This window comes from Triticum urartu, chromosome 7A (assembly GCF_056163025.1).
Source record: "Triticum urartu cultivar PI428250 chromosome 7A, HENAU_Tu73, whole genome shotgun sequence".
Taxonomy (NCBI): domain Eukaryota; kingdom Viridiplantae; phylum Streptophyta; class Magnoliopsida; order Poales; family Poaceae; genus Triticum; species Triticum urartu.
Window position 1 is genome coordinate 56,611,651 of NC_141879.1, and position 15,007 is coordinate 56,626,657.

Consider the following 15,007-nt stretch of genomic DNA (forward strand, 5'->3'; position numbering starts at 1 on the left):
TGGCTTCTCACTCAGTCTCGCATCCATACACGGGACGTGCTCCTTCGCAAAACCATCCTCACTGCGGCGGAGGCCGGGTGCCCCTGCTGCGAGGCAGAGCTCGAGACCGCCGACCACCTCATCTTCCGGATCCCGTTCGCGGTGCAGTATTGGCGGGGGGGGGGGGGGGGGGGGGGGGGGCCTGTCCCCTGAAGCGGGCACGGTTCGTGCGCTTCACTGCTTCGACGCAGGCTATCCTGCGGCTTTCGTCCTTCTCTGCTGCTGGCGGTTATGAAAGCATCGTAACGCCATCGTTTTTCAGGAGGAAACGTTGTCCCTTGCTGCTACATACAAAGCTTGTCGGGATGACGTGGTGCTTTGGCGTGGCCGGCTGAAGACCGACGACCAGCCCCACGTCGACGTTTGGTTGTCTGTTCTTAGATGAGCCTGTGAGGCTTGGTTCTTGAGGGGTGCTCTCGGCTCCCTCCTCTCTTGTAAAAAATCTGGATGTTTTGCTGGCTTCTGCCCCTTTACGTAATATATTCAGGTGGTGGAAGCCCCCCCCCCCCCCCCCCCCCCCCCCAATGAAAATTAAAAAAAAAAACTTGACTGCACACATCACACAGGACAGATTGAAAGGGAGAGAGAGAGGGAGATGTCATGATTTGGATGTGCAATACATACTCTGTTTGAACAAGTCATGGGATGCCCACACGGTACGTTTAGACAGTGTCCACTCAGCCTCCAGCATCCAGCTAGATAGCCGTGTCCATCATAGCCTTTAAGGAAAACACAGGGATGTTGATGTGCCACATAGGTGGTTTGGTTACATCAGAGGACAAATTATTAGATGCAGCGACAATAACGGTGGGCAAAGACATGTCAAGAGGTGCAAAGGCGTGATAATTGCAAATGAGATGCAGGTGTTGATGTGAGGCGGCTGTAAATGTGTTGTTAAACCACTGGGCACCCAATTTTTTCACACTTCACGACTGAAAGGGCAAAACCAAGAAGAAATGGCAGCAGAGGTTTGTATACTATTATCTCTTGTTAATCAGTCTAGTGGCCTGTGTGCGTCTTGCTGTCAGAGCAATAACTGACTGCGAGTGCCTTGGATGTTGCTTGCATTAAGTTTATGATCCATCCATCTACTAGTTTATTTTGCAGGTGAAGCAACCGACCATGATAGATGCTACTGCCATTGGTACAACTGCTGCTCTGTTGTTGTTTTTACTTGACGCGCCAACAGAGTGGGCAATGTCGAACGCTCGACGATCCAAGAGAAGAGCATCATGCATCTGCACAACAAGAACGCCCTGAGCAACTTGAGCAAGAACACCCACTTCTGTAGATGGCGTGGTGTCATCTGCACAACAACACGGCCGTTTCGCGTCACGGCGCTCAACCTCACCGGCCTGGGCTGCTGGGCATAACTGGCCAAATCACCTCCTCCATTGGAAACATGACCTTCCTTCGGACGCTCGATGTTTCATCCAGTAACTTGGTGGGCCCTTTACCTATCCTTGGTCGTCTCCAATAACTGGAGACACTTCGTCTGAACGACAACCATCTATATGAGAGTTTTTACGGTACCCTATACTGCTAACAGGGAAGGGAGCGGTATATTTTGTGAGGGTAGGATAGCAATAGAGATAGATTTCTGAATGAACTTTAGCGACGTCGTGGATCGGCAGATAATGGTGACGGAGAACCAAGACGGGAAGCCCCGCCGCCATGTCCCACGACTCCTCCACGGTCTCCTTCAACCTCCTGCTCCGGTATTTGGACGGAGGCACCCCCCGAGCCGTCGTTCTCGACCACGATCTCCGCCTTGAGCTCGTCTTATTCGACGCACCCGAGGATCACCACCGGCACCAACGCGCTCCCTCGCCGTCTTCACTGCGTCCCTGGCCATCACGTCGCGTCCATCGAGCCTGTGCTGACCTGCCGCTCCTCCGCGCCTCTTTCCCGTCGTTTTCATCTATCGTAGCATCGTCTTGCTGAAGCCGGTGCCCTCTGTCCGCCATTGATGAGCACCTGGAGCTTGTCCCGCATGCACACACCCAGCCACGCGTGCCCGTTCGCCTCCACAGTCCACACCCGCATCAACAGCTGCCGTGCACAAGCCGCAGCACAGCAGTTGCTACTCGTCCGCTCCCGCCTCCGCAGTCAGCGCGATCCGAGAGGGCAGGTCGGGGCAGCCCGCAGCCAGCAGCCAGTCGCCATCGCGGACGAGCAGCGTGCGCCAGTCCGGAAGGCATAGACGTCGGTTCGAAGGTGCTGCACCTTGCTGGCCCAGCCGGCATCGCCGCGGAGGTCGAGTCCCCGGCCGTAGGTCGAGACGGGCGGGCTGTTACTTCCCAAAATGCCATCAGGATTTGATACCGGAGGACCTGAGCGAAGGAGCGCAAGCTATACCGCTTGCCATTCTTTTGGCAAATTGGAGCAGTACTGAACGATCGCCACCATTAGATTTCATGATTGGACGGCCAATAGTTGACGCAGGGTACCATAAAAGAGCTCATCTATATGGGGTAATTCCCGATTCACTTACCAAATAACTGTTCCAGCTTGGCCAACTTAGATCTTTCTACAAACTCGCTAGTGGGTCAAATTCCTCCGACTCTAAGCTTTCTTCCAAGTCTGGCATATATCTATCTTGAATCAAAGAACCTCAAGGGGAGCATATTCCTGCTGAGCTAGGGAGGTTGCCGAAATTGCAAAGATTGCTCTTGGGTGAAAATAGGTTTTCAGGTGAATTCCCACGTGCCATCTTGAACTTTTCTTCTCTTCAATGTCTAAGCTTAGAGTTCAATATGCTAAGGAAGGCATTGCCAACTAACATTGGTGGCTTTCTGCCTTATCTGAAAGACCTAACCTTGTACGACAACATGTTTCAGGGTCACATCCCAGCTTCCCTCGGCAATGCTTCGGGGTTAGAACTCGTAGATTTATCATATAACAATTTCACCGGACGAATTCCTACTTTTGGAAAGCTTTCAAACCTGGCCTTTTCTAAACCTTGAGAATAACCAGCTTCAAATGAGGGAAAGCATAGACCGGGAATTCTTAAATGAACTAAGAAATTGTTGATCTCTGAATTGGCCATCACTGTCTGACAATCAGCTGCAGGGATTTTTTCCACAGTTCGTTGGTAACCTATCATCCAACCTGAATGAACTTCTCTTAGCTGGAAACAATTTTATCGGGGCAAGTACCCCAAAGTATCGGAAATCTTAGTGCCTTAACTAGTCTAGCACTAGCTAAAACCAATTTAAGTGGCACAATTGAAGGATGGACTGGAAACCTAAAAGGCCTACATTGGTTAGATCTCCAGTCGAACAGCTTCACCGGCCCAATCCAATCTTACTTACCAGAAGTATGTATTTTGAAATGAAAATGGATTCAAGGGCCTCATACCTACCAGATTTTGGAACCTCCAGCAGCTCAAATCCTTGGACCTTAGCTACAACAATTTCCAAGGTGGCATAACTCAGCTTGGTAACTTTATTCATCTTTAAAAAAATGGACCTTTCTTTCAACATGTTTTCTGGAGGAATACAATGAGATTGATGTCCACGTGCTCTCATTTACAAGCTCAAGGTTAGGGCATCTACAACCAGCCTTCTCAAACCCGCCTCATACGCCCGGGCGGGCCGCCCGGTCACAAAAATCTGACCCAGACGGGCGTCTCAAACGGGCCTCAAATGCCAGGGCTGACCGGCACCCTTCATATCCAGCCCAGATATGAGGCGCATATGGGGCGCTCGGGCACGCCCGCCGACCCCGATACAGGTCGTAGCGATCCCACCTGCAGCGACCGAAACTCCTCCCTCTCCCACCTGCAGTGACCGAAGCTTCTCCATCTCTCATCGGTGCAACCATATTTTAGTCCCACATCGCCGGGTGAGGTGGGCGCCGCCCGGCTTACATAGCTTCGCCAGTGGATGGCGGTAAGTTTGGTTGTTGTTGTGTAGGTCTATCAATTCTCGCATGTGTGGTCGAGATATATTTGACACTAGATTGCATTTCATTGACTGATGATTATTCATCGAGTGTCAAGTTTGTCTCAATCATATACGTTGATATCTCTACTACAATGACAGTATATTTTTATTTTGTTTTGATGCATGGACACATAGTGATTCAAAAAAGCCGACACCAATGTTACCTATGTGAAGGAAATAGACCACGACTATGAATCTTCTATGTGATAAAGATGGAAGACCGCTGCTTGCTTGAGCCTACACCATGTTGTCTTTTGTTTAGACTTGAGAGTGAACAAAGAGTAGCTGTTAAAAACTTTGTTTCTTTTACAATTCCTAGATATATACAGAGGCCGCATACAAACTGGCTGCTCTGCATCTATCGTTTTGTACTGAATAATGCCCACACTGTACAAGGAGGATATTGCATCATTGTTTAGTGCAGAGCAAGCAATGGGCCTGAATCTATGCCATACCATCCATTATTCAGACAGACAAACAAATTGTTAAAGGACTTGTTTGCTGCTGTTGTATTGATTTTTTGGATATGTGAATTCAACTTAGAGATGGCCCAGGTCAATGAATGACTGGGAATTGCATATGCATTCATCAATTAAGGAGTGTGTAACCACATCCAGATAAGCAATCATCAGAATGGTATGGTACTACAGACAATCAGGTATAGACAGTCTACCTGGAACAAATAATTCTTCACTGGAGTATTTGTGTATTGCTTTAAAATGAAGTGATAGTTCAGAACACAAACCAAAAATAAGAAGCCAAGGAACAAATTCTTCACTGGAGTATTCCTGTATTGCTACTTTCTAGATAATTTCTGAAAGTGCATGTGAGTACCAGCAGCAGCAACTACTCTAGCATTCAGCTGTATAATTGTGTTATAGAAGCATTTAGTATTCAATTTCGTTTTAATTCAGTTTTGCTACAATCAAACAGGGATGCATTCAGCATCCAGCATCCAGTATTCAATTCCAGCATTCAGTAACTAGGGAGTATTATCAGCAACAGCCAGGGGCGGAGCCAGGATTTCGGTATAGGGGGGGGGGGGGGGGGGCAAACAACGTTGATGAAAGAAAAGTGCTCACCGCAGAAAAATAAGTACTGTAATATTATAGTAATGTATCCGTTCAACACCATTAAAATAGGTTCTGTCAAGGGCATATCTATTTATGCGTAAGTTATTGCACATGTAAGTGCAATCAAATATAAAAAAGGAAGAAAAAAATACCCGCACAAATCTTTGCAAAAAAAAAAATCAATGTCATAGATCTTAGGTGTGCAATACTTAGAGCATGTCTAGATGTGCTTTAGCAAAATTGACTAAAATATAGTTACCTTTGTATTGGTTTAAATTTCCCCTACAATTGTCAATGAGATCAAAAATATTAAAGATTTCACGAGTAGTTAACCCAGTTGCTAGCAATTTCCTATCAGTGTAGGTTATCTTGTAATTTTGAAGCAACTCATCTCTACTGAACTGGGATAAGTAAAAAATGCACATTAGCCTCGTCAACAGTATTACTAGGTTGAGAACTCAAAACAACATATTTTAAAAAAGAATTACTCCCTACATCCACGAATAAGTGTATATCTAGCTTTTGTCTTAAGTAGTTAAGCCGGCAGCGCCATTCGCGTCAGGTCACAAGTTAATTACGCTGGGGGGTTGACTTGTTTTGGGTAACGCTAGGGGCCAAGTACTAGAGTCTATGGCCATGGCCCACGAGTGGGCTTTTTTATGGACCTTTTCCCCAAAATTCTTCATAATCTTCCTTTGGGTTAAGGGGGGCCAAAGTACGTTTATTCCTCATTCTTGTCCCTAATTACTCGTAGCCTCTGAATAAATCGTCGATCGTTAGGGGGGGCTAGGCCCCTGCTCGCCCCCCCTTGGCTCCGCCACTGGCAACAGCAGCAACGGAGGCGGGGGCAGGCGCGACTGTCGGAGTAGGGCCAGCGTGGAGAGGAAGACCCTGGGCTTGTAGGAGAGGTTGAGCAGGGCCAACGCGGCGATCAAGACCCTGAGCCTGAGCGGCAACGAAGACCCAGCGCCACGACGGCAGGCAGAATTGTCCGTGGCGACGGCGGCCAAGGCGGACAAAATCGAGTACCTGGTCGTCAATTTACTGCTTCTCGGCACGATTCAGAGTGAGGTGACGAAGAGGAATAACTGTAGGAGCAATCCTGTCGCTTAGGTAGGCGAGGGCACAACCATGGCGGCTGCGCAGGTCGCCTCCGTGGAGGTCCTGCGCGTCTCCTCCGCGACGACACATGTCGTGTCCTGCACAGGCGGCTGGATCCTGCGACGTACGGAGTCTCTCACTGGGTGCTGAGGAGAACGGTGGATGGTGGCTGGAGCCGGCGACGCGCGAGCGCGGGGGAGAACTGTGGAAGGACACGGGGACGTTTTTTCAAATGATTCGGAAGTATCAGGACGCGTTTGCAAAATACATAGTGTACAGAGCGCATGATGAGTATTTTGGATCGGAGGGAGTAGTATATAAGAGCATCTACAGCTGGAGGTTGCAAATTTGGACCCTCAAACGCTCGCGGACACACCCGCGGACAGGGTGTCTATGCAAAAATGCCAGGGCCCCATCTGTCACAATCAAGGTTAAAATGCCCAAAACGATCGATCAGTGTTTTTTGCAAATGATTAGGACAAAAATCAGTGTTTTCTGGCACAAATTCGTAGAAGAGTCTTTTCTGCAATCCTATGCTTCAATGTGGTGGTTTTCTGCAATTCACTCTAATAAAGGAGAATGATCCCTGCATGCAGGAGTTCGACTACTCAAGGATGAACCGCCTACCCAACATATAACTGATGAAGTAGAATCACATGAAAAAAAATTGTTATTACCAATGCACTAGCACACTTGATGTACACCATGATTTGAAATAATATCAGCAACACAACACAGAAGAAGACAATGCATTTAATCAACTAGCATAAACAACATACTAATACCGAAACCCTGGGAATTGAACCAACTGCTATGAAAGGACCTGTTGTTACATTCTCATTCTCATTCTTCACCCAGTAATTTTCCGCCAGACGAATGACCAGTAACAAATGTAAAAACAAAAAAATGGCTCCCACTTGAGGACACCAGCTAAAAAATGGGATGTACCCTCTAACTCGACCGCCTGCTCGCTTCAAGGCTAACTAAAACCCTGGTAAAACCAAGAGGTTAGCGATCCCCTTGGTCAAAATTGCAACCTTTTGCAGCAGCGCCAGCCGATTGTTGCGGATCCTCTCGACTTCCTGGTAGGCCATCACCGAACAAGTTAAATTAGCAAAGGTATAGAGATGTGCATACATACACTGTCAAGTGGTAAAATGAAATGAATCGTGCTAGATCTTAAAGCACATAGATTTCCATTATTGATCACTACTGACACAAGTTTTTTGGACAAAGACTATTGACACAAGTGCATGTGAGATTGTTCGAATGCTAATGTTTCTTTTTTTTAGAACGAGGTCGAAACCATGCTAATGTTGTGACGCCTTTGCATTATTGTGATGCACACATCCATTAATGTTGCTGATGAGACCCATTTCCATTGTTGATGATGGTGACTACATTTTAATTATTGATCAGTAGCCAATGTGAGAATGTAATCGAGGTAGTAATGCTAACGACAGCTCCCGCTCATATTGGTTGACTTATAACGCTTGGTCAATAATGAACACTTGACCATTCACTAAACATATCTTGTTCTACTCTCACACGCGCTATCAGCGTGCTCTGACCGGTGCCATTCACCAATGTCATAAGATATCAAGCCAAGTCTTCCTCGCGTTCCTCACTTATAGTGTTTAACTTATCAAGTATACATCTTGTTACATACACACACATAGTATTTGTTGGAGGAGTCGGCATGGATCGCTGTATAAGTAACGTTGCCAACTCGTTTGAATATCCACAAATTCGCAGGAACAAGTAATATAGAGGAAGTAGTCAACATCACAAACAGAACGCTAGCAAATTTTTTCGGCAACTCCAATAATTTGTTGGACAGAAAGTGCTGTTTCGTTCGAATTGATCATGCTTTTATACACGATCCATTCTTGATAGATGATTGACAACATTGATAGCTTGGTTCATTCGGAAACCAAAAGAAAAAATAAACTCTGTAAAATGCAAAAACATATAACGTTGCCAACAATATACAGATAGATGATCCTATAACTGTAATTGTAACTGAATGGAGGACCTGGTAAAGTTTTATGAAATTCATCATGTCAAAGTCGACCGAGACCAAATATATGACATCATACATTATGTTAAATTGTGATCCAAATTCTACGTGTTGGACTAGACATAGTATAACCGGTGTGTGCGTTGCATTGACGTCGACGCGTACGAGTATAACTCGTTTACTTGTCCTCCAAGGACTCTCATGTATTGCCCTCATATACACCCCATATAGTCACACCTAAAGATGGTCTGTCGTTTCATGCTTGTAATACTCCTCCGTCATATTTTATGTCTCGTTTGATCTCGTTTTATCTAACAAGTGGTATACAGAGCCAAGTTTCAGATATGATATTGAGATTGGGAAGATTAGAGTTATCTGTAAACGCAGCCGCTGTGTTGTCCGATCTGCCGAGATTGACTGGATTTTGAGCTGCAGCGACCGCACCACAGCAGTAAGCCGAGACAGACAGAAAAATTCCCGCTGTGCACCGCCGCAGATCCTTTCTCTGAGATCGATCGGATGCAAGCTTCAAGTCTCGAAGCAGCTATCTTCTCATCCGCCAGGTAGCCGTGTTCTGGCAAAAATTACTGTTCTGACCTGTGGACGAAACAATATCACAAAATGAACTATTGGCAAAAAAAAAATCACCCGACTGTCCCTTTTGTGTAGTGTCCGACAGCTAGGCATCACACTATACTGTGCAACGGCTGATTGACAGGTGCTACATGCCTGGCCATCGTCGCACACCGGTGATACGTCTCCAACGTATCTATTTTTCCAAACACTTCTGCCCTTATTTTGGACTCTAATTTGCATGATTTGAATGGAACTAACCCGGACTAACGATGTTTTCAGCAGAATTGACATGGTGTTATTTTTGTGCAGAAATAAAAGTTCTCGGAATGACCTGAAACTTCATGGAGAATATTTTTGAAATATATATAAAAAATACTGGCAAAAGAATCAACACCAGGGGGTCCACACCCTGTCCATGAGGGTGGAGGGCGTGCCCACCCCCCTGGGGCGCGCCCCCTGTCTCGTGGGCCCCCTGAGGCTCCACCGACCTCAACTTCAACTCCATATATTCACGTTCGGGGAGAAGTAATCAGAGAGAAGGATTCATCGCGTTTTACAATACGGAGCCGCTGCCAAGCCCTCTCTCTCGGGAGGGCTGATCTGGAGCCCGTTCGGGGCTCCGGAGAGGGGAATCTGTCGCCGTCGTCATCATCAACCTTCCTCAATCACCAATTTCATGATGCTCACCGCCGTGCGTGAGTAATTTCATCGTAAGCTTGCTGGACGTGATGGGTTGGATGAGATTTATCATGTAATCAAGTTAGTTTTGTTAGAGTTTGATCCTAGTATCCATTATGTTTAGAGATTGATGTTGCTATGACTTTGCTATGCTTAATGCTTGTCACTAGGGCCCGAGTGCCATGAATTCAGAACTGAACCTATTACGTTTTCTTGAATATATGTGAGTTTTTATCCTATCTTACAAGTCAATAGTCACCTACTATGTGTTATGATCCGGCAACCCCGAAGTGACAATAATCGGGACCACTTCCGGTGATGACCGTAGTTTGAGGAGTTCATGTATTCACTAAGTGTTAATGCTTTGGTCCGGTACTCTATTGAAAGGAGGCCTTAATATCCCGTGGCCGCGTAATTAATTAGGTAGTTGCTTGTTTAGTTTGGATAGGAGAGTCCGTTTCAGATTTTGCTGGGATTGAGTCGGTTGAGAATCGGTGCCTGCGCGCACCATATAAATAAAGGCTATGGCTGTGTAACAGGGCAGATTTTGTTTTTAGTCGTGAGTTGAATAAAGCTACAGAAAACGTCCCATGTCGGGGGACACCAAATATCTTCGTTGCTAATCCATGGGGATCTTGTTGCTGCTGTGCGTGGAGTCGAGCTAATCTACTCAACCCTGGTTTTTGATCTTACGGTCTTGCATGTTTGCTCGATCGGAATTTCTTGTGCTGCTGGCACTGCTGCCAGTATCGTGAAAGATCGGGCCGACGAACAACTCGCATCTAGTCGGGTCCTTATCAGTACAGGATATGCTAGCAAGGTCTGGCATGGCCACCGTACACATAGCCCCCGTCATTGGCTTCTTCGTTCTGGAGGACCATGGCATGTGCCAGTTGCTGTTAGTGCACCAGCACTTCGCTGGCGACACGCTGAAGGACCCTGACGCGTGCGTTGCTGCTTTCGCCGTTGTACTGTTTATGGCTGCGACGGGCCGACGGCTCACTCTCGTGCCTTCCGGCGTCGATGGTCGACGCGCAGAAGCTGATGACCACAACCTCCACGTCCCACCGCCGCCACCATGGTCAGCACATCCGTCTCTTGCCATCGTTGCCGATGCCATGTTCACCACGACCTCTCCATAGCCGGTCCTCTCAGTCCGGCCGCGGCTTCGCCGCTGCCAGTCCGGTCCCCGAAAACAGGACCGTCAGACTGGTCGGTCTGGTCCGGCGTGGTCCGCGGGCGGCCGATCCAAGTGGTGGCTCGATCAGGGACCGGACCGGCCCTGACCGTGTCCACCCTGAGGTGAGAGGTTAAGGGTAGCGAGTTTGCCGTGTCGCCCTGCTGCAGACGACAGAGGTGGGTGGCTGGGAGAAAGAAGCGTCCATGAATAGAAAGGGAAGAAAAAAGAAGAAGAAATCAAGTGTACACGTAAGGGGAAAAGTATGCATGGGGACAAGAAAAATGAGTGGCGGAGGATGACAAGGCAGAAAAATCAAAAAGGGAAGACGCGGAGCGCAGGATCGCTGATGTGTCCCTTTTAGTGATCCAGTAACATAGAGCAAAAAAGTTTCTCCTCTTTTTTCTCAGAAGTGGAATTTTGACTTGCTCCTGTCTAAGATAAGTCGATTTTTCTACTGGGCTTGATGCTTCTTATACATTACCTGTTATTTTATGTAGAGTTTTTTTTGCTTTGCTTTTTTTTAAAGGTAATATCAATGAAACTGATTCATCCCTTCTTACAAAACTCCTTTTTATGGATAAACTTCCACCATTATGCTTATTTTTGGATATTCTAAAAAATCTCTGTTTACGTGTAAATTGTGGGTAAATTTTGTCAACATTTGATTTTTTTACTCCTTATTAATGGTAAATTGATGCCCCTAATCCAATCCTACTTACAAAACTCCCTTTTTGCGGAACTTTCACTATTAAATATGTATTCTTGCATTTTGTTATAAAACACAATTTCCGTGCAAATTACGTGCAAAATTTTGTCCTTATTATATTTTTTTATATTTTCCTTTTTAAGAGTAATACAAGGGACACTAATTTATTCTTCCTTAGAAAACTCTAATTTTTTTTGTTTTTATTCATATATTATATATGGGGACACTACCACAATTATTAGAATTTCAGATGACCACTTTTTCTTCTTTTGGTTATCGGGTTTACAACTCATAGTAATTGAAAGCATGGTAGTTAAAACCGTTAGCTGGTCTAATAGTTTGCCACACCAGCTGTTTTGGCCAAACATTCCTTAGCTTAGGTGCTTAAACTGTTAGCCATATTTTTTATGTGCATGACATGTGAGTCTTATTTTTCACAACAAGAATCTTACTTAGTGAACCAAACATGGATATATACATCAGCTATTTTATTAGGGGCCTTGTTTCATGCATGCATGACGCTGGTCACGTTAATGATGTTCACGTTAGTGGTGACTGAAACAAAATATGGATCAGTCGAGTGACCCAAATTTCGTATTTTAGTCAAACTGACTGGTAGCCGGTCTCTATCCTACGATCCTGTGTGCCATATCCATTGAACCGTTTATGCACGCGCGCTGAATAAGAATTTTCCCGCCCACGACTATCATACGACCATGCTCATCATGCAGCTTATAAATCAAGGAGGCACACGCTGCTTCCTCTGCACGATAGCACGAAGCCGAGAGGCGATCATGGCAGCGCTGCCCCGCTTTCGCTTTGGTCTCCTCCGCCTCGCCACCTTGGTTGCCGTGCTGGTGCAACAAGCCCGTCTGCTGCCAGTGGCCATGGCGCAAACCAATAACCTGACCGCGGGAGACGCCTTAACGCCGCCCCGGTATATCACCAGCCCGTCCGGCGGCTTCGCCTTTGGCTTCCGCGCCCTCGACTCCGACCCGACCAAGTTCCTCCTCGCCACATGGTTCCGCTTTGCGGACGACGCCAACTCCTCCCAGCCGCAGCCGCAGTCCGTGGTGTGGTTCCTGAAAAAGACGGCCATGGGCACCGCAGTCGTCGCCACCGCGACGTCCGTCCTCAACATCACGGGCGACGGCCGCCTCAAGGTCACAGACCGCGGCGACCAAGAGCTGTGGAGCGCCCTGACTCCCAGCATGCAGCGCGGGTCCGTCCTCGCGCTGAGCGACTCCGGCAACGTCCAGTTCCTCGGCGACGGCGACATCGTGCTCTGGGAGAGCTTCCGGAACCCGACGGACACGCTGCTCCCAGGGCAGCCCTTGTCCTCGAGTTACTCGCCCGGGGGACTCCTGGTCTCCAAGCGCACGGACGCGGAGTTCGCAACGGGACGGTTCAGCCTAGCAGTCCAGCCTGACGGCAACGTTGTCCTCTACATCGACCTCTTCACCGCTGACTACAGAACGACCAACGCCTACTGGGCTACGCGCACCTACGGCCCCAATGGCAACACGACCGTCACCTTCGACAACCAGGGCTTCCTCAACTACACGCTTCGAGATGGCAGCGTTCACGGTTTGATTTTGCCGAAAGGTTCCAACGGCGGCAACTACTTGCAGTTGGCGAGGATGGACCCTGACGGCATCGTCCGCACCCCTACACCCGCCCTAGATACGGTAGCGGGGGCACGCCTTGGACAGTGTCGGGAGCACTCCCCGGTGACGGAGGCTGCAACAGGGTAACATCCTCGAAGCAAGGCTTGTGCGGCCCGGGGTCTTACTGCGTGCAGACGATAGAGAGGCTCAGCTGCCTGTGCCCCACTGGGTACACCTACATCGACGCGCAACACGCCAATATTGGCTGCACGCCGGAGTTGGACCCGTCAGCGAGGAGAAAGATACTACGTCGCTACAAGATCGTCACCATTTGCATGTCCTGTCTCCTGTTTGTCACCATCGGCGGCCTCGTGGCACAACATTACCTCGTCAGGAACAGTGATAGCCGGCGGCCGTTGAACTCTGGTGTGAGAGTATTCAGCTGGAAGGAGCTCTACCAAGCCACCAATGGCTTCGACAACCTGCTGGGCAAAGGGAGCTTCGGGGAGGTCTACAAAGGGACAATAAGATCGCCGCAGCCGCATCTCATCGCGGTGAAGAAGCTCATCGACTCCAACGAGTACAGCGAGCAGGAGTTCACGAACGAGGTGCAGTCCATCGGGCAGATCCACCACCGGAACCTGGTCCGTATGATCGGCTACTGCAAAGAAGGCAGACACCGGATGTTGGTCTTTGAGTTCATGCCGGGAGGGTCGCTTCGTAGCGTCCTCTTTGTCGACCAAGAGAGGCGGCCCCCGTGGAGCTGGTGTGTTGAGGCCGCCCTCGCCATCGCCCGGGGGCTCGAGTACCTCCACGACGACTACAGCGCACCTATCATCCACTGTGACATCAAGCCCGACAACATATTGCTGGACGACCATGGCGTCCCGAGGATCACCGACTTCGGGATATCGAAGCTGCTGGGGAGCCAGCAAGTGCACACCACGGTGACCAACGTCAGGGGCACCAGAGGGTACATCGCGCCCGAGTGGCTCCGCAGCGATGCACGTGTGGACACCAAGGTGGACGTGTACAGCTTCGGCGTCGTGCTGCTAGAGATGATTTGTTGCCGTAGGTGCCAGGAGCGCGTGGTGCATGACAGGTTGTCAGCGGGCGCGGGAGATGACGATGAGACAGTCACGCTGTTCGGTTGGGCGGCGCAGCTGGTGATAGCACGGAGGACGGAGCTGATGTTGGACGGCGACCCGGACGTTGAGACCGTGGAGGACAAGAAGAGGGTGGAGCAGTTTGCGCGCGTGGCGCTGTGGTGCATGGAGCCCAATCCGCTGCTGCGGCCAACCATGCACCAGGTGGTGCAAATGCTGGAGACCAGGAATCAGGATGCTGGAGACCAGGAATCAGGATCAGGTTCACGCACTTCCTGACCCTCCGGACTGTTACATAGAATCCTCACCTTTGATTCCTCAGCTCAAGATTGAATGAGGTGTGGATCATAGTCCTTACTATTTTTATTGAACGATACATATTTATTGATCTAAATGATGTTCCCAACTCATATGCACCAGAGGTAGGTACATTAATTGGAAGGTATGTAGGTAGGTCTCACCTGCTTGGCTGTTAAACTACGGGAGTTTCTCCGCGCAAATGACCCCCCCCCCCCCCCCCCAATCTACCCTATTGCACATTCAATCCACCTCAACCCATGGCCGTCCGCCCCCGCAAGAGGAGCCTCCATCATCCCCGTGCCATCACCTGCAGAAGATAGGAGACGTATGGCTGAGATATTTTGGGGTAGAATCATGCAGGAAAGGTTTCACGTAAAAAAAAAGTAGGAATGAATTGAGATATGGAGGCATGCCCTCCGATCTTGATCAAACAAACCTAGATCAGTTTCGTTCGGTATGTTGTGTGTTGATCCATCGGTGTTGTTAGGGTCCACCTGATAGTTGGGTTCTCATATTTCTAGCCTATTTATCTTACACATTCTCTTTCTGGTTAGCCGCTAACCAAAAAGCACTCTTTGTAGATTAGATAGATGAGAATCAGCACCGAGCTGTTTTCCGTCGAAAAAATAAGTATTGGAAGCTAGTATAGCATTGCCGTGTCATGTGAAACATGC

The 15,007-nt window shown here is 48.4% G+C and overlaps 2 pseudogenes; both read left to right on the forward strand.

The window, feature by feature from the left end:
- Positions 1-3,926: 3,926 nt before the first annotated feature.
- Positions 3,927-6,448, forward strand: LOC147957693 (uncharacterized; annotated as a pseudogene).
- A 5,644-nt stretch (positions 6,449-12,092) lies between these two features.
- On the forward strand, positions 12,093-14,501 carry LOC125521359 (G-type lectin S-receptor-like serine/threonine-protein kinase LECRK2; annotated as a pseudogene).
- The last annotated feature ends 506 nt before the right edge of the window (positions 14,502-15,007 follow it).